A 27,116-nucleotide genomic window follows, 5' to 3' on the forward strand; every position below is an offset into this window, starting at 1 on the left:
CTTTCAATATGTGTCGCCAATCATGTTGCTGGAAGGCGTTGGTTTCCGAGCGCCGACCAATCTCATCTTGGCAACTGACCGGAGCTTCTAGAAGCTTCCAGACTGTTCCAGAAGCTTCCGCTCCGGCCGTTGGGAAAACCACCTACACGCCGCCACGCGTTTTGTGAGCGAGCCCTTGTGTCTTCTCCTTGTCCTCGGCCACGTGGCTGCCGCTAAGCCGCGGTCCTCCCGCCTGGGGTTTCCAGAGTAGCTTACGGACGCTGTTGGCTTCAGCTCTCAGGCCTGCCTGCCACGCTTGTGTCTTTCCCGTTCCCCTGCCAGCCTCCCGTCTCCGTCCACTTCACTATCGCCCAGCGTGCAGATATTCTGCTACAAATTAAGATCCGTAGCCGATGTCAGTATCGTTAATCGTTTTCTGTCTCGATGTTTATACATCCGGAGTGGTAGTTGTAATGTCGCTCAAAATGATGCTACCTTACAATATTAAATTTTAGAAGTCGTGGTGCGTGGCAAGGAGAAGTCATATGGCAGTTAGCAAGCCAGCCAGGTGCCGTCATGTCGAGCGGCAACATGTAGCAATAGCGCTGTAAGCTACTCACAGAGTGACCCAAAACATTACAGAGTACCCTTGACGGACATAGCTCCAGGTGTACTGAGTACGCCGGCTGGAGTGGCCATGCGGTTCTAGGCGCTACAATCTGGAACCGAGCGACCTGCCTCGGGCATGGATATGTGTGATGTCCTTAGGTTAGCTAGGTTTAATTAGTTCTAAGTTCTAGGCGACTGATGACCTCAGAAGTTACGTCGCATAGTGCTCAGAGCCATTTGAACCTTTTTTTTTTTGTACTGAGTACACATATCGACAATAATAGTGAGGCCTATATTCCCTGGCTATACACAGAGCGCGGTACGCGAGGAATAAAGCAGAAGGGTCTTTGGCAGGAAAACTGAAACGTCATGAAAAGACAGTCAGAGGCTTAGGATGGCAGTGTGTGAACAAATAGGGGAGCCTCTGGGAAACTATTGCATAGCAGTGTCAAATTAGAGCAAATGAGATAGAGATAAGTCTTCGGGGTCACGATATGTCAGGCAGAATCAGAGAGAGAAACGGGAGAGTAACCAGGCAGGGCTAGGCAGAAGAAGCTGCAGTAGTTTCAGCGCAGATAATGAAATCAAAGGCGACTAGCTGTTCTAAATAAATTTAGAAGTTGCAAAACATATAGTTCAGGTTATTTCAAGTCACATCCCAATCCTTACCTGTTTGTAATAAAGGATTTAACATTAAATCCAGGTCAAGACGCCCTCTCACATAGGTCAACCGGTTGTTTCCCTTATCAAGAACCCTCTATATCGCCCAAACGGTGAATTCTCTCTTCATTAAACCTGTCACCTAGTCTCCGGCAATATTCACGCTTGAGACATGACAACCTCTCCCGCACACACCGGTCGGTCCAGTACTTCTCTCAACAAGTTCTTACGTGGTCAGTTACGTTTCAAGATGCCTCACATCCTCCAGTATTAAACCTAGTCCAGTTCTTGCTTCTTCAAGTGACTCGCGCCTGGCACTTAGCAGGCGGCCATCTATCACTGTGCCTGCCACAGACGAGAACTACAGAAGATACAGACTCTACAGCAAGATATGATGCACGCTGTGTAATCATCCACACTGTGTCGCCATTGTTATAACGAACAGAAGGAGTGCGAGAACTGGCTGACTGTATTCTTTAAAACATTTCACAACTGGTTTGTTAAGCATTTGAAGCTAAAAGAGGTAATCAAAATAATTATACCAACACTGGAAGTTCAGCCTTTGGACAAGCCAATATATGTAACACTGAGAAAGTCACAACTTCTGTTTAGCAATAACAGCCGGCCACGGTGGCCGTGCGTGCGGTTCTGGCGCTGCAGTCCGGAACCGCGGGACTGCTACGGTCGCTGGTTCGAATCCTGCCTCGGGCATGGGTGTGTGTGATGTCCTTAGGTTAGTTAGGTTTAAGTAGTTCTAAGTTCTAGGGGACTTATGACGTAAGATGTTGAGTCCCATAGTGCTCAGAGCCATTTGAACCATTTTTTTTTAGCAATAACAAACTCTACGACACCAAAAGTATTTTGAAACTCAGCAATTAATGGCGGAAGATTTAAAATTCAGAACTATGCGATAGTCATAATGATGACCACTTGCGTCTTCAGTTCTAAAATATTTCATGACAACACAGTAAGCTTACGTACAACATCAGCTTTAACAACACTTCGTTACAAATGTTACAGAACTCAGCGACGACATGAGAAACACTCCACCGACATAAAATTAAAGCAAGGAACCGCTAGTTCCCAGCAACATTATATGGCTGCTTCGCCGACACGTAAATGTTTTCAGCATCAAGTTAGTCAACGGCCCACGCACCAGTGCAGTCTGGTTGCTGATCAGACGAACTCCCACGTGAGCTAGCTTATCGAAACCCTCGGAAAATTGCATAGCAATAATCAAGAACTTGACATACTAGTGATTAAAACAAACAATTAAGCTCAGGGGTAAACGGTTTTGTATATTTTTGTTGTCAAAGAAGAGTCGTTGACACTTTTCTGTAGACTGTAGTTGCATACGTTCACTCTGTTGCATCAGAAGTGTGAGGGAACCTTTTCACCACCAGTCATTACTTGAATTAACAGCTATCAGCAGTGATATGAATGTTGGCCCCTTCCTTAAACTAGACAGTACAATGACAAGAGAGAGCTCTTATAGAGATGAGTGGACGTAAGAACGGTGCCAGGGTCTTCGACACTCTTTGCAGGGATTCTGGCCATTCCGGAGGGAGCTCTTAGCGCCTGCAGCGGGGCTGGGGGATGACGTCACGGCGCGCGGGTTCGCAGCCGAAGGCGGCTTAAGGTCTGAGCCAGGTTTACCCGGGCCATCCCGCACATTAAAAGGCTCGCTCCGCACCAGGGCAGCGCGCAATCACTGCAGAGTGCCCTTCCCGCGGCAGGACAAAGGGGACAACCTACAATGCACGCCGGCTGCTTGTGCCAAGTTTCTCGGGCGCAATGACTGACAAAGAGAACCCGCGGTACTTATTGCCGTGGAGACGAAACTGGACCGTGGCAATGTCTTACCGCCTTAATGGTTGCTTCCCAGCGTCGACAACGACGGCAGAAACAGACTGGTAGATTGAAGGTTTCACTTGGATCATCGAACTGTGCCAGATACAAGTAGTGACACGTAGTTTAAAAATAATCTAACATAAATTTATGTGTTGCGAACTCTTTTCTGCAGTTTGTCATCTGGAGTCACTAACGTTTGTTGACAAACAGTATTTTGCGGCGCCTGACCTGCAGCACGGACTGCAGTCGGTAGTGGGTAATAAGAGAAATAGTCCAGACGGTGCTAGTTTATTTATTGTAATTTTCCTTGCAGAATGTTTCATTTTTGCAACGGGAAAATAAAGTGCACGCCATAGCTTCTTTCTCAAAGTGCTCTACGAGCAGCTTTTATAACAACACAAGATTTCTACTCACAATAGTAACCGTGTAAGCATACTTCGTGTTCATGAGTAACAATTACACTTGTGTTGATCTAAGCTAAAAGATATATAAAGATGGTATCTGTTCTTTCGGACATGTCCGAAAGAACAGATACCATCTTCGTATAGTTAAGGCTAACCCGCCATTGACCTTCTTCTGTGCGGACGCACACGCGTTGCCCGAACTCTTACGGGACTCGGTAAGATTGTCTGCCTCGACCAATGAGTGTAATGGGCAGGGGCACTATGAATGTAGTGTGTGGACATTAAGTTGGAAATGTGGGTCTCACAGGGAGCGTGCAAGAGAAAAGTCCCTGCAGTCGCACTATTGTCTGTGCCCTCGGTGGCTCAGATGTATAGAGCGTCTGCCATGTAAGCAGGAGATCCCGGGTTCGAGTCCCCCATGTAAGCAGGAGATCGCGGGTTCGAGTCCCGGTCGGGGCACACATTTTCAGCTGTCCCCGTTGATGTATATCAACGCCTATCGACAGCTTAGGGTCTTGATTTAATTATCATTTAAGCTAAAAGACGCTATTCACTGCTGAACTTAAAAGTTCTTCTCATCTTTTGTCATATGAATGATACCCACTTCGTCTGCACAATCTGCAATAGTCTTCTGACATTTCGCCGAATATTCCTGTTCTTACTTTTCATCTGTAGCGCCGATTTCGTGCGCCTTGGAAGTTATTGGTTTACTAACATGTTCTTGATGATCTTCTTTGCTATCCAAAAAAATGCTTTTGTAGTTTGAACAATGATAAGTGTCTTTGATTTCTATTTAGCTATACTTCCAAGTGATCCTGTTCTTAGAGAATTAGACTAATTCCTTCCTTCATGAGCTACATTTCTCATTTGTAGTTTTTCAGTACCATTACTTTGTTCTGAAATAGATATTTATGACTGAAGCTGTAACAGTGGGGACACTGCCCTCCACTGAGAAAACAAATACAGTTTCGTAAAGTACTGCGTACCATAAGGAAACGACTGCACCTTGTTATCTGGAGTATCTCAATCTCACTTCGTATACATTATACACCATTAGCAAATATATACGAGGGTCCTTCAACAAAGTTACACAACACATTTTCCTTTTTCTGAATGCAGGTTGGATTTATTAAGGATTCCAGTACACCGTATTATTCCCCACTCACAATCTCCGCGTTCAGTGAGACAGCCTGAGGCCACCTTAGTGCGAGGCCTGTGTACCTCTATGGTACCACTCTACTGATCGACGGCGGATCCAACGCTTTGCTGCCTCAACAACGTCCCCACCATCCAAGTACTGCTTCCGGCAGAGTGCGTTCTTCATTTGGCCAAACAGATGAAAGTCGTAAGGTGCGGGATCAGGGCTACAGAGTCGATGACGAAGAACAGGCCAGTGAAGTTTCATGAGCTGCTTTCGGATATGCAGGCTCGTGAGACGCCTCTCGTTATCATACCGAAAGAGAAGTTCGTTAGCATTTTTGTGGCGACAAACACGCTGAAGTCGTTTCTTCAATTTCTGAAGGGTAGGTCAATACGCTTCGAAATTGATTGTTTCACCATGAGGGAGGTCGCCAAACGGTACAAACCTTTTAGAGTCACCGTCACAATGACTTTACCAGCTGAGGGAGCGGCTTTGGACGTTTCTTTGGAGGAGAAGTAGTGTGGCGCACGCCATGGATTGCCGTTTTGTTTCCATGTTTCATCGCTTGCAGCAATGATGTTTGGTGAAAAATTGCCACCATCAGCTTCGTAACGCGTAAGCAGTTCCGTACGTATGGTCCTTCGTTGCTCTTTATGGTCTTCTCTTAACGGGCGAGCAACCCAGAGGCCATGCGCCTTTGAGTACTCCAACTGGTGGACGAGTGTGTCAGTGCTACCAAAAGAGACGTCCAGTCGTCCAGGGAGGTATTTGATTGTGATCCTTCGATCGACATGATTCAGAGCGTCCGCACGTTCAATATTGCTGTAGACGCAGCTGTGTCCGGCTGGCCAGCACGTAGGAGACTGGAAGGGTTTGCGCGACCCTGTTGCTATGACGACAGACGCCATACCCAATGACTCAACGTGCTTTTGTTCACTTGCAGGTTGCGGGAGACTTCCTGCAAGCGCGTACGAACCTCTGTGATGCTCTAGTTTTCCGACGAAAGAAACTTAACGATAGTTCTGTGCTTGGAACGCAGCTTCGTTACAGAAGCCATTTTGAAGGCTACTTACAGCGCCGCCAACTGTCGGATCTTCATGAAACTATAGGGGCTGAAGCAGGAATATACAACTATGTCCACTAAAAATTCCGGTTTTTTTTTCAACCGATAAATGATTACGGCAGCAATTAGCAGTGATACGCATCACTGTCACCAGAGCTCATACGCTTTCTCGTGTTTAGTGTTGTTACCAGGAGGTGTGAGCAGCGTCAGATGTAGTGTGGTCACTATGAAGGACGTGAAAATGCCCCGTACTCATGTGATACAGAATTATCAGCACCTTGCTGGGTTTGAAACGGGCCTCAGTGTCGGTCTTCATTTGGAAACCTGGATTGTGCACTGTCAAGATTTGTAGAACCTTTACAAATCACAGTGACCCGATTTTGAACTCCATGGGTAAGAGAGAGCAGGCACACTCGGTGAAGTTAAATGTAGACTAGGGAGATTGGCGTATTGTGCACCAAGCACATTGTAACCCCTTCGCATATACACCTACCGCCCGAAAACAAGCTATAAACGTCTTGCTACGTTCTGTGTCATTCTACACCATTGGTCGGAGGTTAGCACGAGCCAGAATAGCGAATTGTCGTCCCATCCGTAGGCTACCGTTGAAACCTTCCCGTCTCTTCTATATATCTTTTGTTACGCTACCTTCCCTTTTACAATATCCTATGAAACCTTCCCTTTGGATTTCTACCTCGTGCTTAATAATAACAAATGAAATCTTCCCTCTGAAATTAATTCTCTTTCTCAGTCTTCGCATACAAATTTAAATGCTGCGTATTAAAAGTTATTTTCTGATTATTTCGATGAAACGTAGAATGTGTCGTCGTCGTGGCCCTTAGTCGTTACCTGCAATAACCCAAAATTGTTCCTAATCTTTTTTACTGTTACTGGATCGCCATCTGACTGCTACATCGAACTGCGACATGAATATACTTACTCTGTTTTACTATACTCCATTAGCTGCTGGTGGGCTTTCATAATAAGTGGCTGTATTTATTACCAAAGCTGACGTTATTCTTTAATAGCAAATATGACGTTATTCTTTAATTAATTTGACCGAAGTTACGTAATACATAGTTAAACGTCTTTTGACAACAATAAAATTTTGAAAAAATTTACGTTGATGGTATTTGGGATGGATTATAATCAGAAATGCAATATTGCTGGCAAAAATTAATTATATTCTGAATGAAATGATTTTACAAACGTTCAAATGGGACTTACTTTTTACAATAATCTTACAACTACACTCCTGGAAATTGAAATAAGAACACCGTGAATTCATTGTCCCAGGAAGGGGAAACTTTATTGACACATTCCTGGGGTCAGATACATCACATGATCACACTGACAGAACCACAGGCACATAGACACAGGCAACAGAGCATGCACAATGTCGGCACTAGTACAGTGTATATCCACCTTTCGCAGCAATGCAGGCTGCTATTCTCCCATGGAGATGATCGTAGAGATGCTGGATGTAGTCCTGTGGAACGGCTTGCCATGCCATTTCCACCTGGCGCCTCAGTTGGACCAGCGTTCGTGCTGGACGTGCAGACCGCGTGAGACGACGCTTCATCATGTCCCAAACATGCTCAATGGGGGACAGATCCGGAGATCTTGCTGGCCAGGGTAGTTGACTTACACCTTCTAGAGCACTTTGGGTGGCACGGGATACATGCGGACGTGCATTGTCCTGTTGGAACAGCAAGTTCCCTTGCCGGTACAGGAATGGTAGAACGATGGGTTCGATGACGGTTTGGATGTACCGTGCACTATTCAGTGTCCCCTCGACGATCACCAGTGGTGTACGGCCAGTGTAGGAGATCGCTCCCCACACCATGATGCCGGGTGTTGGCCCTGTGTGCCTCGGTCGTATGCAGTCCTGATTGAGGCGCTCACCTGCACGGCTCCAAACACGCATACGACCATCTTTGGCACCAAGGCAGAAGCGATTCTCATCGCTGAAGACGACATGTCTCCATTCGTCCCTCCATTCACGCCTGTCGCGACACCACTGGAGGCGGGCTGCACGATGTTGGGGCGTGAGCGGAAGACGGCCTAACGGTGTGCGGGACCGTAGCCCAGCTTCATGGAGACGGTTGCGAATGGTCCTCGCCGATACCCCAGGAGCAACAGTGTCCCTAATTTGCTGGGAAGTGGCGGTGCGGTCCCCTACGGCACTGCGTAGGATCCTACGGTCTTGGCGTGCATCCGTGCGTCGCTGCGGTCCGGTCCCAGGTCGACGGGCACGTGCACCTTCCGCCGACCACTGGCGACAACATCGATGTACTGTGGAGACCTCACGCCCCACGTGTTGAGCAATTCGGCGGTACGTCCACCCGGCCTCCCGCATGCCCACTATACGCCCTCGCTCAAAGTCCGTCAACTGCACATACGGTTCACGTCCACGCTGTCGCGGCATGCTACCAGTGTTAAAGACTGCGATGGAGCTCCTATGCCACGGCAAACTGGCTGACACTGACGGCGGCGGTGCACAAATGCTGCGCAGCTAGCGCCATTCGACGGCCAACACCGCGGTTCCTGGTGTGTCCGCTGTGCCGTGCGTGTGATCATTGCTTGTACAGCCCTCTCGCAGTGTCCGGAGCAAGTATGGTGGGTCTGACACACCGGTGACAATGTGTTCTTTTTTCCATTTCCAGGAGTGTAGCATTGCACAAACATACCTTCAGTAGTCTTGAGTTTCTCAAAAAAAAATAATCCAATAATATTAGTTCCTCTTATGATAATAGTTAGCTGATGTCTCTGTACATCCGTTTATAATCTCTTATAAATTATAGCTGGTGGCTGGCAGGCACACCGCTCCTCTCAACCTCTCGCTTCAGACCTGCTACCGAGTCGCTTCACTTCTCGCATACTACTGACTTTCTATGGACGCTAAAGTGCGGTTCCTCCTGCCAACAATGCTTTCTGGTGCAGAAAATCCCTGCTACCATTACGAAATGTATCAATGCGTGGTCTTTCGCGCTCTTTTCTTAAAATGTATCCATACGCTGTCTCTCCCGTCCTTTTTGAAATTATATCAATGTGCGGTCTCTCTTGCCAACAATACTTTGGTGCAGACATTCCCTGCTACCACAATTATTTCCAACATGACAAATATTAATTATTCCTACTTAATCCTATTAATAAAATATAAACATCTTTCATAAATTGTGGTTTGACAATAGACAATTGTAATATACACGTCTTCCACCGTTAACGCCGAAACAAGCGGCTCCATTTGGCGTGGTGCCATAACCAGCAAGCGTGGACTACTGGTGAAAGGCGTCGCGTTATGTTCAGCAATGAATCACGGTTCTGCACTATCCCGGATGACCATCGTCGGCGACTACGGTGGTGGACTGGGCAGACGTCCTATTTCTCCCAAATTTTTATAAAGCCTCAATGGTGTTGCTCCTGACGTAATGGTGTGGAGAGCCATCGAGCATGACCTCTGGTCGTAGGTGGCTGTGACTGATGAACGTTTGAAGGCACAGTGGTATTTCACGGACATCTTACGTTCTCATGCGTTACCTCTCGTGCGACAGTACCGTCGTTCTGTTTTGCAACAGAACAATGCTTGTCTTCATGTGACAAGTATCTCTATGAACTGTCTCTGTGATGTTGAGGGTCTCCTGAGACCAGCAAGTTGCCAACACCAGTCCACGATAGCACTTGTGTGGGATGAGCTCGAGTGTCAACTTCGTCCCAGTGCCACTGTTCAAGATATCAAGGACCAGTTACAATAGTTGTGGACACGCTTGCCTCATGACAGGGTCTTAAGTGTATTAATACATCCTCCCCAACCGTATCATTACATGCATCTAGGCCGAGGAGGTTCAAATGGTTCAAATGGTTCTGAGCACTATGGGACTCAACTGCTGAGGTCATTAGTCCCCTAGAACTTAGAACTAGTTAAACCTAACTAACCTAATGACATCACACACATCCATGCCCGAGGCAGGATTCGAACCTGCGACCGTAGCGGTCTTGCGGTTCCAGACTGCAGCGCCTTTAACCGCACGGCCACTGCGGCCGGCTCGAGGAGGTTCAACGTCAAACTGGTAAGTAGGCACATACCGCCGAGTTCTTTATAAATTTGACTTGATTTTGCAATCATCGAACTACAATCACATAGTCACTGATTCCATAAACCATTGTTTCGTTTTCTTCTCTCCTTCTTGCTAGTTCAGTTTTCTGTCAAGTGTAGAATTATAAAAATGAAAGTTTTTGTACTGTCATAACGTGTTTGTTGTGACGAAATAGTACTGTGAAATTCAAGGCCAATTATTTTCGGTTCCGTCCATAAAATCTCTATTTGGTCCGGAGACAACACGTTGGTGATTCTTGAATGGGGTGATTTAGTTTCATAGTATACAGTATAATGGATCCGATGTTGACGTCACATCCTATCCATCACTCTGTGAGCGACGCGGACTCGTATTTCGAGCGGAGGGAAGGAATTCTGGAGAACTGAAACTTATCATGGCAGAGGTTGCACTGAAAACGCTTTTACGTCGTTCCCTCAGCGGAAGCTTCGCGAGTAGAGCTCAGAGCATTATGAATGTAACACTAGCGCTGGCGGCCATTAATAATAGACTAATACAAAACGTCGAACCTGTGGAAAACAGCTGTTGCCTTATTACATCCAAATCGACATCTGCACTCTGAAAGCTACAGTGAGGTGTGTGGCAGGGGGTGCATTGGTTACCGGCATCATTTTCCCCATCATTCTGTTCCAATCACATACGGTACTTGGGAAGAATGCTTGACCGCACACTTCCGTTAAGCTGAATTTCTCTATATTTAGCGTTGTGCTCTTTACGCGAAATTTATGTTGCAGGAAATAATAGGTTTCTTAATTCATTCTGATCCGTCATGTAACACTCACTAGTGCTTGGTATATTTTATTTCACGTCAGGCGCTAGATGTCAGAAAACTGCATTCTCTGTTTCCATAGATCGCAACAGTTTTGGCTCGCTTCGTTAGATTTACCGTAATTACTCAGATCCACTAATCCACTATCTGCTTGTTCAGAATAAAAGATATCGCTGATAGAAAAACGTTCCTTAAATAGACAGCTTGAAATTTTCCTGTTTTTTCAATGATTTTATTTTACGCGCTACATTTAGCTTTTAGTAGATCGCGACAGTTACACGCAATATTCGACGTATCTCTGCAATACTCAACTTCGATAGATCGAAATAAATTCATTGAACAACATATTTGTGTGTCCAATGAGACACTTTCGTATCTTTGGAAGGTCAGTTTGCCCACTAGTCGCCGCCCGCTGTGGCCGAGCGGTTCTAGGCGCTTCAGCCCGGAACCGCGCTGCTGCTACGGTCGCAGGTTCGATTCCTGCCTCGAGCATGGATGTGTGTGATGTCCTTAGGTTAGTTAGGTTTACGTAGTTCTAAGTTCTAGGGGACTGATGACCTCAGATGCTAACAAGGGAACCTCCCCATCGCACCCCCCTCAGATTTAGATATAAGTTGACACAGTGGATAGGCCTTGAAAAACTAAACACAGATCAATCGAGAAAACAGGAAGAAGCTGTGTGGAACTATGAAAAAATAAGCAAAATATACAAACTCAGTAGTCCATGTGCAAGATATGTAACATCAAGGACAACTTAAGTTGAGGAGCGCCGTGGTCCTGTGGTTAGAGTGAGCAACTGCGAAACGAGAGGTCCTTAGTTCGAGTCCTCCCTCGAGCGAAAATTTTACTTTCTTTATTTTCGCAAAGTTACTATCTGTCCGTTCATTCATTGACGTCTCTGTTCACTGTAATAAGTTTAGTGTCTGTGTTTTGCGACCGCACCGCAAAACCGTGCTATTAGTAGACGAAGGGACGCGCCTCTCCAATAGCAACCGAAAACATTTGATCGTAAAGTCATAGGTCAACCGATTCCTCCACAGGAAAACACGTCAGCTATATTATTTACGACACTGGTGACGGCATGTGCGTCACATGACAGGAATATTTTGTCGACCCACCTAACTTGCACACTTGGCGAATCGATAAAAAGATTCTTCTACCTTGCCCGATTTAGGTTTTCTTGTGGATGTGATAATCACTCCCAAAAAAGTGATGAAAACATAAGAGTTTGTCACATAAACTGCAACAAATGAATGCAACAGCTTCACAGTCGCACAGTTTTCCCTGTGCTCTGTCAAAACATATGTTTTTTACGTTTTCAAATGTTTCCGTGCGTAGACCGTCAAATCCTGCATATGTATAAGCAAATCTGAACATGTCCTGGAATTTTGGAGAGCGAAGTTGATTATGTGTGAGTGCCTGAACTTTGATAATTACCTGAAAATAAAAAATTAAACTTTTCACTCGAGAGAAGATTTGAATTATGGACCTCTCGTTCCGCAGCGGCTCACGCTAACCACGGGACCACGGCGCTCTTACGCTGACACTCTCCTTGGTGTTGCCTATCTTGCACATGGACTACTCAGTTTGTATATTTTGCTTATTTTTTTCATAGTTCCACACAGCTTCTTCCCGTTTTCTTGATTGATCTGTGTTCAGTTTTTCAAGGCCTATCCCTGTGCCAACTTATATCTAAATCTGAGGGAGGTGCGATGGGGAGGTTCCCTTGTAAGTCCCAAAGTGCTTAGAGCCATATGAAAATTATTTTTTTCCCCTCTAGTCAATTGGAACGTCTCACGTTCGTCTGAACGGGTTTCCGCTACTCTGTTTCTGTTTCTTGCAGTATTCGGTGTTCTGTGCTAACTGAGGGTGACTGACTTTGATGTGCGACGGGACGTTAAACTCTAATCTTCCTTCCTTTTTTTCCGATCTGATCTGCTCTGTAGATGCCACAGTAACGAAGAAATTTGGAGAAATTATTTCAGTTACTTGCCATGGTGAAGCGTTGGCGACTGGATTAGGTATTTCAGGACTGCCTGGAAAAATTCTACTGGCAATTATTTTGTGGTCAGGCTTCCAGCTGTACCCCTTCCGCATGACAAAATGGAACCTTACAGGTTGCTTAGTTTTGACTAAATGGAAACTTATTTTAATGACTACTGTTGCCTTTTCAGTCCGCCGTGCTGTAGACTATAAACTACCAAACTCTCCTTCATTATGAAGTACTTGCTCTCTTATTAAACATTGTGTACCTAGAATCCGATTGCTCATTGTGAAAATCGCATGTATTTGTCCCGCTTTGAGGAGTCATGAGGGTTTGTAAATTAATTCCATCAGCTTAGTAAGAACAGATGTATTAGTGAACCTGTTCCTAATTTATTTCTGACCAAACCTAGTGACTTATTTGTCAGTTTTATGTAATACCGTGTCATGCTTCTATACCGCCACGATGTTTAACTGCTGATAGGTTAGTGACCACTCTCTCACTTAAGGTTGCACCTGCACAACATTAGAAATAATTTTTTTCTCTTAATACGAAATTAGATCTCAGATGCTTCAATGTAGGCGGCGACGGCAATTCTGGCGAGCGATGCTCGTTATATGTACCAAGTGTAAACCGGCACCTTCCTTCGACAGCATTTGGAGATAATATTAATAATTTATTTGTTTTTTGATGGATTAATTATTCTTTCATGCTTAGAATCAATAATTAAATGTTTGATTAGACATATAGTTGTTCTGGTGAATATGCTGCAACCAGAAGGCTAACACTCATCTAGCTCTTCGTCAGTTTCTCGACGAATGATTATTTGCTGTTCAGTGTTCAAATCATGGCTATGCAAATTCCGGTTTCAATTGCGCTTCCAAATTGTCTAAGTGAATGTATGTGTGCATATGTGTGTGTGTGTGTGTGTGTGTGTGTGTGTGTGTGTGTATGTGTGATTATTCTGTTATTCATTCCGGGTCGGAATGCGTTTTCAACTAAACTGTGGGCCATATGGTTCACCCTTAACGAACAGCATAAACATGTTTCTTGTAGTGGCCATTTTCGCAGCAGCTGTATATAAATTGCATAAAACAGCATAAAATTTGAAGGCTCTCCTATTCACAGCTCACTGGGGTGTTTCAGTTTTCTAAAAAGCGTGCACGCGCACACGCACACACAACTTACAAGCTGACCAAATCTCTACCCTTAGTAGCTGGCCGCCTGTAACCTTTACGACTTTCATTTTTTTTTTTTAACTGACCGAACTTGCTCTGGGCCATGGCACACACTTTCGCTGGCCCGCCACGGAGAGATATTTCAATGAAAAACCACTACTCCAGTTCAAGCTGAGCATCGAAACCAAATTACCGAACAACGACTCTGAAAGCTGACTCTCAACCTCATGGAGGATCCCGAGACTACGTATACAAGAATAAAAAAAAGGAAAATAATAAAAGTTAGTAATAGTATTAATAATGAATTGCCACTGATAATCTTAAAGGCTCCAGCACAAAGCCTCAACAGTGATATACCGAATTGAATCTACTGGAAATTCTTTGTAGTGGTGAAGTTCATTTACTTGAGGACTTCACAAGGCTGATTTCAGTGAGATGACGTCAGGCAGTATCATACCATATTTGAAGTTGGTCCTTGCTTACAATTTGGATGAAAATTAGTAATACATTGAGTCAATGATTTTTAAGGTTTCGGGAGATGACAAACAAATGGCTCAAAAATATTTTCTGAATAGTAAACTCCCAGCAAACATCAACTATCTTTTATGAACCATCGCTGCACATTTAATGTAAGTTGCTGAATAGTATAAAAAAAATGATCGTGTGGCACTGATGGCCAGGAGGCCCCATCCGAGGAAGTTCGGCCATCGGGTACAGGCCTTATTTCAGGTGACGCTACATTACGAGACTTGCTCGTTGGTGGTGATGAAATGATGATAAGAACAGCGCAGCAACCTGTCCACGAGCGGAGAAAAATCTCCAACCCGACTGGGAATCGAACCCGGACCTGCTGCATGGTAGGCAAACACATTACCACTTTTTTATATATCTTTTTTTCTGTATTTTTCGTTGTATTTTTTCGGGGCGGGCGTCCCATGACATCCGTTCAGGTTCTTCGTTGATCCGTTCACTCAGTTGTTTTTTTATTTCAGATGGGAGCTAATCCTCTGACCGAACACGCTGAGCAACCGTGCCGACTGCTCAGATAAACAGGTGGACAGTTACTGGATATTGCTGAAAACTAGTCTGTTAGTGGACAGTGGTGAAACAAGTCAATGAATTTGTAGATCGTTTTGCAAGATGAAGGCGACCATTTCCTCCATATGGCCCAGCGAAAGGCAGACAGCTCACTGTTTGAGACTTCCAGCCACACAACCTGGACGTTACGAACTGTCTTACTCCGTAATTCTAGCTGGAGTCTCCAAAATGGCAGCAGAAGTGTCGCCAGTGTTGGCACCTTGAAATGGAACCTTGGACAGCGTTGTCGGTCGTCAAGCTGCGTCGTGGCATCCTCTGCTGGCTTCACCAGGTGCTGCAAAACTCGCACCGTCGTAATTGTGCTTCCATGTCAGGCACACTTCTTCATACGAGGACGCGCTGTCGTGTCCTTTCCATCACTCCTGACCCACCAAGAAACATTTTCGTTTGTCGCTTTTTCGCCCTATTTTTACTGCCTTGTTTACTTCAAAATGTTACATGAACTTAGCATGTACTTTTTGTGTGTAAAATAGAATATTGCACTCCTATTTGATCATAAATTTGACATTTTACGAGCTTATAAAATAATATAAATGCATGAATTTTTAATCAGCTGCTCTCGTTTTCCACCATTGACAGTCTTCTTGTCCGATTGTAGGGATGAAAGGCAGTGAGCAAAGAGCCGGGAGGGGAAGTGGCAGGCGACCAAAGAAACATCGCTCCAATAAAAGAACAACATTCTATTCACTCATGCCAGGACTGCAGTAATTAAAGTAAAGCTCAAATAGCCAACAGAAAGAGTACATTAAAAACAAAATGTGGTGAGATGACCGACAAAACGTTTTTACAATAAGCCAGTAATGCACCCAACGAATAGTCGGCGCCGATCACCAGTACTAGAGGTGGTACCCTACACGACTCTTCGCCTTAAGTTCCTGCAGTCGCTGACGGCACTATAATATTCGGAATGGAATTCATTAATGTAAGTATGCTGCGTGAAGAGTTTGACAAAGCACTGAAAGACCTAAGTCGAAAAAAGTCCCCGGGAATAGACAACATTCCATTAGAGCTACTGGTGGCCCTCGGAGAGCCAGCCCTGACAAAAGGATGTATGAGACACGCGAAATACCCTCACACTTCAAGAAGAATGTAATAGTTCCAATCACAAAGAAACCAGGTGGTGACAGATGTGAAAATTACCGAACTATCAATTTAAAGAGTCACAGCTACAAAATAATAAAGCGAATTCTTTACAGAAGAATGGAAAAACTGGTAGAAGCCGACCTCGGAGAAGATCAGTTTGGATTCCGTAAAATAATGGAACACGTGAGGCAATACTGGCCCTACGACACATCTTAGAAGCTAGATTAAGGAAGGGCAAACCTACGTTTCTAGCATTTGTAGACTTAGAGAAAGCTTTCGACAATGTTGACTGGAATACTCTCTTTCAAATTCTGACGGTGTCAGGGGTAAAATACAGGGAGTGAAAGGCTATTTATAATTTGTACAGAAACCAAATGGCAGTTATAAGAGTCGAAGGGCATGAAAGGGAAGTAGTGGATGGGAAAGGAGTGAGACAAGGTCGTAGCCTATCCCCGATGTTAAATTGAGCAAGCAGTAAAGGAAACAAATGAAAAATTCGGAGTAGGTGTTAAAATCCACGGAGAAGAAATTAAAACTCTGAGGTTCGCCGATGACATTGTAATTCTTTCAGAGACAGCAAAGGACGTGGAACAACAGTTGAACGGATTGGACAGTGTCTCGAAAGGAGGATATAAGATGAACATCAACAAAAGCAAAACGAGGAAAATGGAATATAGTCGAATTAAGTCGGGTGATGCTGAGGGAATTAGATTGGAGTTGTAAAGGAGTTTTGCTATCTTGGGGAGCAAAATAACTGAAGATGGTCGAAGTAGAGAGGATATAAAATGTAGACTGGCAGTGGTAAGGAAACAGTTTCTAAAGAAGAGAAATTTGTTAACATCGAGTATATATTTAAGTGTCAGGAAGTCGTTTCTGAAAGTATTTGTATGGAGTGTAGCCATGTATGGAAGTGAAACATGGACGATAAATAGTTTGGACAAGAAGAAAATAGAAGATTTCGAAATCTGGTGCTACAGAAGAATGCTGAAGATTAGATGGGTAGATCACATAACTAATGAGGAGGTACTGAATAGAATTGGGGAGAAGAGAAATTTGTGGCACAACTTGACTAGAAGAAGGGATCGTTTGGTAGGACATGTTCTGTGGCAAGGGATCACCAATTTAGTATTGGAGGGCAACTTGGAGGGTAAAAACCGTAGAGGGAGACCAAGAGATGAATACACTCAGCAGATTCAGAAGGATGTAGGTTGCAGTAGGTACTGGGAGAAGAAGAAGCTTGCACAGGACAGAGTAGCATGGAGAGCTGCATCAAACCAGTCTCTGGACAACAAGAAGTATAACAACTTTAGATAACAACCAGGGCAACCTCTCTGGTGAGTCGTAAGCCTCAGACTTTGATAAGAATTGATAAGACACCGAAAGCACCGGCAATACAAACGATTTTACAACATAATAAGTACACTAGTATAAATGAAACAATCCACATGGGGCACGGCAATAAAATGATAATGTGTAGTTTAAATACAAGACGAACTAGTATGCTTGTAAGCATCAAAGTAGCCTAGTAATTTTTTGAATGCTTTTAAGTAGTTATAAGTTAAACATGGAATAATTAAGTTGACTATCAAGGTTCCGCAAAACTCAGAAATTTGATGAATACAACAAATTTACAGCTTAGAAAAAACACCAGGTTATTTAGTTAGTTTAATTCTCAATACAGGGTATAATGTGATAAAAGGAATTTCAAAGAGAAAACACATGAGACATGCAATTTTGTCAAATAAAGACATTGTTGAAGACCGTGACTATTATATGAAATAAACTGTTGATAGTTTACAGTAACCAGCCATAATTTGGTTTTAGGTTACTTTATTCAAAAAGCACCGTTACCGGTTTCAGATTTTCCAGAATCCATAATCAGACGGTTTTTCCATGCTTCCATCAAAACATCGAAAATCCGTTTTCTGACCAAACTAAAGTGTTTTACGATGCCAACCAATGTATGTGGTTGAGAAAATACAAACATCCTTGAGAATGTGTTTCACTGCAAGAAAACTGCAGAAACAAATGCGCCAGATGGACATGTCACGTAAGTTGCATACCAACACAAATCGGTAGAGCAAGCGTTTTGGTTACACGTTTGTAATTGTAAATTACTGTTTATCCTAGGGAGCTCACATGAAACCAATTGATGAAGGCAGGGAAAACCGACTGATGACGAATTGTGAAAAATTTGAAACCAGTAACTTTCTTAAGAAAGTAACTTAGAACCATCAACAGTTTTACATAAAAGACAAGTAAATTAACTCATGAAGCTTGAAACAAAAAAAAAACTAATGGTTCAAATGGCTCTGAGCACTATGGGACTTAACATCTGAGGTCATCAGTCCCCTAGAACTTAGAACTACTTAAATCTGGCCAACTTAAGGACATCACACACATCCATGGCCGAGGCAGGATTCGAACCTGCGACCGTAGCGGTCGCGCGGTTCCAGACTGAAGCGCCTACAACCGTTTGACCACACCGGCCAAAGGAACTAGCCAACAAGCTGATTCTGCAGGAATTTTCCAGATTACACAAATGTCGGAATCAAATGTTCAGAAATGTGGTCACAAGGTGGGACAGTACCCCTCCAAAACAACTCAGCAGTCTTTCCAACCACTGCTTGCATCAAACTGTTTTGGAAATACTTTCTTCAATGACTTGTTAGCGACTCCTGAGAGAACAAATACAGGATGAATCACCAAAAAGTTGCACCGCAGATATTGTGGCAATGGAAAGTACTATTGATGTGTGGTTTTCACATAATGGATTTTTAGTCAGGGGCTCGTACTGTTAACCAAAGAACAGACTGAAATAACACTTAGAGAGTGCATTTTTCGTGAAATCATAAATCTTTTTTTAAATGGAACAATGTCTATTGACATTAACAAACTAAAAGCCAGGTTAATTAGAACGTTAGTGGTGTTTGTTGCATGATTCCAGTGCCAGTCGTTTACGAGATATCGTATTTTGAACTGTTTCCCACTGACACTTGTTTGAGCCATTGATCGTGCGTAAGTTCTGTATGCAACTGATCATTTGCGAACATCTCCATAAGACCACAGACTTTATTGGTAAGGTACATCAGAGGCTACTTGCTTCATTCCTAGCGATTAAAAATTAAGTTCTTGAAACAGCCTCCCCCTTTTTTTATGTGGCCCTCACGGATTTCGCTCCTGTGCATCGGAGAGTAGCCGTTGCACTGAAAGCCTATCAGCCATTTGATGGTGGTATTCGAATCTGTCATTTCCTACAGTTTTGACCTCTAAAACTTCCTCTAGTGCCATGAATGTTATTCCCTGATTCCCTGTTACCCCGTCCCTTCTTCCTAACACCGTTTTCCATACATTTCTTTCTTTGCGATTATGCGGAGGATACCCTCATTTCTCCCTCAAACTGAGGCTTATGTTCGATATTAGATTTCTATTTGTCAGGAATGTCCTCTTTTTTCCTATGCTAGTCTGCATTTTATGTCTTTCTTGTTTTATTCATCTTTTATTTTGCTTCACAACTCTGATATAACGTTTATCTGTGATCTCATTTCTAATGTTCCTCGTTACTTTCGTCTTTCCTTGGCTTACGCTTGAAGCCTAAAGCACTCCGTCTTCAGGCCCATCGGTAACATCCGACCGCCATGTCATCCTCAGTTGATGGTGCGGATAGGAAGGGCATGTGGTCAGCACACCGCTCTCCCGGTACGCTTGAAGCCTAACACCTTGTAAATTTAAACGTGAATGTCCACGATAATTCATGAACATGGTATGCTCTGAAATTTATTATCGACCGTGGGCCCCTGGTAAAGAAATCTGACTTGAATAATAATATTCCTCACGTTTCAGAACTCTGTCAAGCGCACAATAGGATTAGTCAGAAAACTATAATCGTTTATTAAGTCTTGCCTTATAGACTCGGCTTGTGCAGGAGAAAAGCCGTTCCCATTTGTAACACTAGTGCATGAAAAGCTAATAATCTACATGCTGATGTTGTGGAAAAAGTGAATTCATACAGTGTTCCAACAACTGCATGTATCGTAGAATTACGTAGCGTGACCCTACCCCCAACGCTGTGAAAATTCGAAGGCACACAATAACAAATGCGCAGCATAACTACGTGTTGTGGCCCGTGAACATAATTCACTGGAGGTGAATGAGACACGTGTTCATGATATCCTCCATAAACCAACTAACGAGCAGGGGAGGAGCTCACGATCGACATCACAGACAAAGACAAGTATGTGAAGAAATGAATTCACGAATGCCGAAAGTACTCACAAGGCAACAAAATGGTTATGCAGAATGAATTACTCATCGTGGCCGAATACCACATATGAAATTATAATATTCAACATTGAAACTATACGTCGTCAGCCAAAACACCTTTAAAATAACATTATGAAGCTGAATATAGTGATCTTACGAGAGAGAGAGAGAGAGATTATAAGTCACTAGAATCCACGAACGTTAGCTAAAATGGGATATTGGCTTCCACTTGCTCTTCCGAGGAATTGACAGCAAAAGAAACCTGACACGAGACGTTAGTTCAATTTTGTACTTTTTTTTTGTTGAAGCATGTGTAAATTTTAGCAGAGCAATGGAAACACGAATGCACGAAGCTAGTTGCGATCTCACTAAATCTATCAAGAAACACACAAGACAAGTCACCATATTACCATTCATTCTATGAAGCGGCAGGAGCCAGAGTAGATACGGTTCTTTGAAATTAATTCTGGTGTCTCACTCGCTCCCCGATTGGTTATCACTGGACTAAGCAATCAAGCCATACCACACGGTGCTTTGCAGAGACACGTCTCGTTATCAGACGAATTCGGCATTGAGAGGGAGATTCTCTGAGGACATTGACTCACATTTGGCTCACATTTGGGGCAGCACATGGGCAACATTGTTTCATTATCCATCCTTAGTGTGGGCTCACTAGACTGCTCATTCCGCTCAACTCGTCCTGTAGTTCTTCACCTTCACTCATGATAAAAATGTCTTCTCGAACCTTATCACGCTAAATTTAATCCTGAATGTTTATTTTATTTTTGTCATTGTTTCTTTGCTTTATAGATTGAACAGCAGTGACGAAAGATTGTATCCTTGCCATACAACATTTTTAATCCGAGCGCTTAGCTTTTGGCCTTCCGTTCTTATTGTTCCATCTTGTACAGTTGTATATTACCCGTATTTACCAATACCTTACCTGTACTTTCATCAGGACTTCTTCCACCATTTCACATTAAACACTTTTACTGTGCCGACAAAGCCTATGAAAGTGTCTTGATTTTTGTTAAGTTTTATTTTAATAAATACAGCGACCAGCCAGTTTGTTATGTATTTTTATTGAAGCTAAGACGCGTTTCGGGCTTTCAGACGTCTTCAGTTAGCATAACACCAATCTGCATCTTCAGTTAGTACATAGTTACAACATCGACAGCAGATTGAATGGTACGACTGGCTTGTGGAAAATAGCAGTTTTGGTAGCTACTAGATTTCGCGAGTTGTACATTTACGATAAATATTACTTTTTAGGTGAACTTACCATCTGCCCTGCACTATCTTTACTTCTGTTTCGCACAAAATCAGCCCTGTATTCACCATGTTACCGAATGACATCATTGCTTACAACAAAATATAATCTTTGACCACATATGAGTTTCCCGGAAGTAAACAAAGATGTTAGTTGGCAACATGGCGGATACTGGGATGTTTTGTGCAAAATAGAAGTAAAACAATGCAGAGTATAAAGTAAGTACACCTTAAAAGCAATATAAAGTAAATGTACAGTTCATGAAGTGTGCTGGCTAACAAAATTATTTTTCACAGGCCAACTAAAGCATCCAATCTGCTGTCGATGTTTTAACTATGTACTGAATGAAGTTTCAAATACGTACCATACTAATTTAATTGAAGATGAATGAAAGCCCGAATCAAGCCTTAGCTTAAACAAAAATACATAATAAAGGGGCTCGTCACTGGATTTACAAAAGTAATATAATGCAGCCACGGAGCTCAAGAGCAAGAAAATGGAGGTTATTGTTCTTAACTCTTGCTTCCGTTATCAGTCGGAATGTCAAAACTGTCTGCCTAGTGTCTTTTACCCTTGCGAAAGCTAAACTTGTCGCCATCTTTCTCACTTCAATTTTATTTTCTGTATTCTACAGAGAAAGTAGTTTCGACCAAGGTAGGTAATTATGTTTTTATTCAGAATGTATTCTGGAGTACAGATACAGATGGAGGAACAAGACGTAGTATGGCAGATCTGTGTTGCACTTCTGATACCTGCCCTTTTTTTCTTTTTTTCTCTAATTTGTGGGTGCAGTTTTCTTATCAATTGACCAGCGTCTAATTATTATCAGGAGTGGCGCTAATCCACTTGAAAAGTCGTGTACGACATGACAAATTTCTTACCGTGTGGTCTTGTTTCGATTCAGTGATTGCAGTTACCTTCATGTAACTCACCTTTGTACCGTTATTGCAAATAGTTGTGTGGGACAGTCATCCATCTTCGTTTGTGATCGAACGTTTTGAGGCAATTGTTAAATTCTTAACTTTCGTTTTGTAATTACCTACTTCGCGTCGTGTCTCTTGAGTACGATGGTTCTTGGTATGCAAGAGAACCACGATTAGCTGCAAGTTACTGGCAGTAAACTGTGTCACCTACACCAGATGTTTAAGGATTCGACTGCGTTTCGGCCGCTTCTCCGAGATCTAAGTGGGCAAAGTGACGAGATTTTGTACTTATAAGGGAACATCCCCATCGCACCCCCCTCAAATTTAGTTATAAGTTTGCACAGTGGATATGCCTTGAAAAACTAAACACAGATCGATCGAGAAAACAGGAAGAAGTTGTGTGGAACTATGAAAAAACAAACAAAATATACAAACTGAGTAGTCCATGCGCAAGATAGGCAATATTAAGGACATTGTGAGCTCAGAGGCGCCGTGGTCCCGTGGTTAGCGTGAGCAGCTGCGGAACGAGAGATCTTCAGTTCTAAACTTCCCTCGACCGAAAATTTTACTTTCTTTATTTTCGCAAAGTTATGATCTGTCCGTTCGTTCATTGACGTCTCTGTTCACTGTAATAAGTTTAGTGTCTGTGTTTTGCGACCGCACCGCAAAACCGTGCGATTAGTTGACGAAAGGACGTGCCTCTCCAATGGGAACCGAAAACATTTGATCGCAAAGTCATAGGTCAACCGATTCCTCCACAGGAAAACACGTCTGATATATTCTATACGACACTGGTGACAGCATGTGCGTCACATGACAGGAATATGTTGTCGACCCACCTAACCTGTACACTTGGCGAATGGGTAAAAAGATTCTTCTACCTTTCCCGATTTAGGTTTTCTTGTGGATGTGATAATCAATCCCAAAAAAGCGATGAAAACATAAGAGTTAGTCACATAAACTGAAAATAAAGAGTTAAACTTTTCATTCAAGGGAAGACTTGAACCGAGTACCTCTCGATCTGCGGCTGCTCACGCTAACCACGCCACCACGGCGCTCCTAAACTTACATTGTCCTTAATATTGCCTATGTTGCGCATGGACTACTCAGTTTGTATATTTTGTTTATTTTTTCATAGTTCCACAGAACTTCTTCCTGTTTTCTCGATCGATCTGTGTTCAGTCTTTCAAGGCCTATCCACTGTGCCAACTTATAACTAAATCTGAGGGGGGTGCGATGGGGAGGTTCCCTTGTTAGAGAGACGAAAAAAAGAGCAGGTTAGTGAACTGAGACGGCGATTTTGTCTTAATGCCTAACTGAAAGATTCGACACTGCTTGACTTCATGATTTTGATCACTCAGTAGCCTCAAATCAACAGACGGCCGTCGACAGACCACATCACACATGTCCTTCTCAATATTATCATTTGTAATTTGTTTCTTCCCAGATGGTGTCACGGTGCACACAACACTGACATGCCTGTACAACTGAAAACTGAACGTGAAGACTATTATCCCGGCGCAATTCATGCGACGAAGATTGTATTCGCAACCCCGTACGTAACTCACAGAGAGGGATAGATAGGATAGGTTGCAGTGGGGCCGGGATTAGTGGCGGCCGTTAGTCATAGCGGGGCGGAGGGGAGGGGAGAGGGGGTGATCCCCTAAGGGAATCCCCTGACATGTCGCCCCTCCACAGGATTACGCAAAGTGCCGCGCCATTAGGGACCGACAGCGAACGATGGTTCCCAATCTGTAGCCCCGCATTACAAATAAAATATAGCTCTTCGTGACTGCTCCCCACTAATCCTGCCTATAAACAGAAGTATTCGATGGCGTGCGCTTCTCCACGCTGCAGGCAAACAAACTGGTGGGAAGAACGAAAGGTTACACGATTGATGGTGAAATGTCAGTCGTTAGACAGCGTCAGATTGATTCCTCTTCAAATCTTCAGAGTTCTTCAGTGCTCGACATTTCGATCCCTTAGTTGCGATATTCGTCAGGATTACACTGGCGTCCCTGCAAGGCGGAACACTGTTGAAAGACTTTGTTGTTTTCCTTATAAACGTCATTTTTCTCCGATCTTCCTGAGTAAAACTCTTGAGGTTGCCATTGGTGAGCCTTGTCATTAAGAAAATACCGAAAACTGTTATAGAAAGAGAGGAGATCCAAAATATTATTTCTTAAAATTTAAAAGAAAACAGGGAAAAACGAAAAAGATAGGATTAATTTTCATAGATATAGAAAAAGCGTATGATACTGTTCGAAGAAAATTACTTTGGAGAGCACTAAACATGGTAACATAAACCCTCCTTGATTAAAATAATACAACTGGTGTATAAAGATAACATTTGCCAAGTGAAAGTTGGTAATGAACTTTCACAGAAATTTAGAACAAGCAAAGACTTTTTACAGGGTTGTTACATGTCACCATCATTCTTTAAAACCTATATAGATATTATCCTCAGAACGTGGTCTCGTAAATCTAAATGTTTGGGATTGGAAATAGGAGATGGAGTTTACCTACATCATTTATTGTTTGCTGATGATCAAGTAGTCGTAGCACAAGATGGGGAAGATGCTAACTATATGTGCAATCAAGTAGCAGTAGCATACAAAACTTGGGGTTAGAAGATTAATTACCAAAAAAAACAGAATACGTGACTAAATATTCAGATGAGCTGGATCTTTGGTGTGACGTCATAAGCGAGTGACTGCGTTTGAGATCGCTCTCTAAGTTTTCATATATTTTTAGTTTTCAGATACATATTTTAACGGTTTTTGTGATACTATTTACTATATAAGTGACGTATTAGTGGTTTCTTCATTCACCTCTGTCTTTCTTGTGTTGTGACCTGATATTTGTGTGTTTCGTATCGAGCAACTTAAGCTCCTGCCTGTGTTTACATTCCGCGCTGACCAGTTGCAGCTGTAGCGGCGCATCGAAAGCTAAGTAGTAATTAAGTGTTTGTGTATAGTGGTTTATTTAGGAACTTTAGTAGTCTTCAACCGGTGTTTTCTGGTGAAACAATTTCAGAAGAACCTTTTGGGAACTGTTTTCAGCTTCGTTACTGTGTCATTAGACGTTTGATTCTCTTTCTGTATTAGTCTTTTGTTATATTCACACTTGTTTATTAATACTGTTAATAATAGTAGTTACTTCCCTTGTAGAGTAAGTTTGTGATAATTGTAGCCAGGTTTTTGACATCTTCTTATTGTAGTAGCGGAACTTAGAAAAAGTAAAATTTTACCATGAGTGAGAAGTGTGGGCTTTGCCGTAGGTTCGTGAGTTGTGGATTGCGGTGTGAGACTTGTTCGAAGTATTTTCACTGGGGGGAATGCAGTGGGGAAGCCAGTGGGCATTCTGGTGAGATCCTCTCCTGGAACTGCAGGTTATGTAGCAAGAGTAAGTTGATAGAGGAGCAGGAGCGTAAGATCTGTGCCCTTCAGGTGCAGTTGAAAAACGCACAGGAGGAGCTAGATAGGATGAGGAGGGAGAAGGGGGGGTTGGGGAATGGGAGCTGGCTGTTGGCAAGAGATCTGCTAGGAGAAGAAGATTTTCAGATAGTTTTACTATTGGTGTTTACAATAGATATGACCAACTGTCAGAGTCTAGTGGAGAGGAATCTCTAGTAGCTGTAGATGTAGGAAGTATGCAGCAGACCTCAGTAGTTACGGTGGCTAGAACAGTTGCAAAGTCGAACACGAAGAAGAAGGTTCTGCTGTTAGGTAGTTCTCATGGCAGAGGTGTAGGCCAGCAGTTGCAGGAAGTGCTGGGGAGTGAGTACCAGGTCACCAGCATTGTGAAGCCTAATGCAGGATTGGCTCAGGTGACTGTTAACATAGGAGGGTTATGTAGGGATTTTACTAAAGAGGATCAGGTAGTGATTGTGGGTGGGGCTGGTAATAGTATTGATAGGGATGAGGAGTATAACATAAATGGTGACCTGGAAAAGATAGCCACTCAGACTGGCAACACAAATGTGCATTTCGTGGAACTGTTTCAGCGTCACGATCGGCCTCATCTTAATACAGCCGTCAAGCGTAATAACATGAAGCTTGGGGGTGCGCTGATGACAGAAAGCATGGGTCACATTTCAGTGGTGTCGGTGGAGTCTATCAGCAGGACGGGTTTCACTAGACATGGCCTGCACCTCAACAGGTATGGGAAGGGGAGGTTGGCAAAGCTTATAGGTGACGGCATAGGTGGGGTTGGTGGGATCACTCATGGGAAAATTCCTGCAATAGTGGGTGTTAGAGCTGCACCTTTTTTAGATTGAAGTCAGCCGATAGGTATTCCTGCTTAAGGGAAGTCTCTCTAACAAGGGAATCACTTTTGACAAAGCTTAGGTATCCGAGTAATGAGGGAATTAGTATATTTCATCAAAATATACAAGGTATTAGAGATAAAGTTAATGAACTGCTTATAGATGTTGACTCTGAAATTATTGGTACATCTGAACACTTCTTAAATAAGGAGCTAATTCAGAGGCTTCCTTTACCAGAAAACAGGTTGGCTGGCAGATTTTCGAGGAGCTCTTTGCGGTGTGGGAGAGTAGCCATGTATGTGAAAAACGCCATCCCATTTGAGTCAATTGATGTTTCAAAGTACTGCACTGAAAAGGTGTTTGAATGTTGTGCAGGTGTGGGTAAACTTAACGGAGCTATACTTCTAACTGTTGTTATTTATAGATCCCTAGACTCCGATTTAATAACATTTTTGCTAA

This window comes from Schistocerca serialis, chromosome 1 (assembly GCF_023864345.2).
Source record: "Schistocerca serialis cubense isolate TAMUIC-IGC-003099 chromosome 1, iqSchSeri2.2, whole genome shotgun sequence".
NCBI classification, from domain to species: Eukaryota; Metazoa; Arthropoda; class Insecta; order Orthoptera; family Acrididae; genus Schistocerca; species Schistocerca serialis.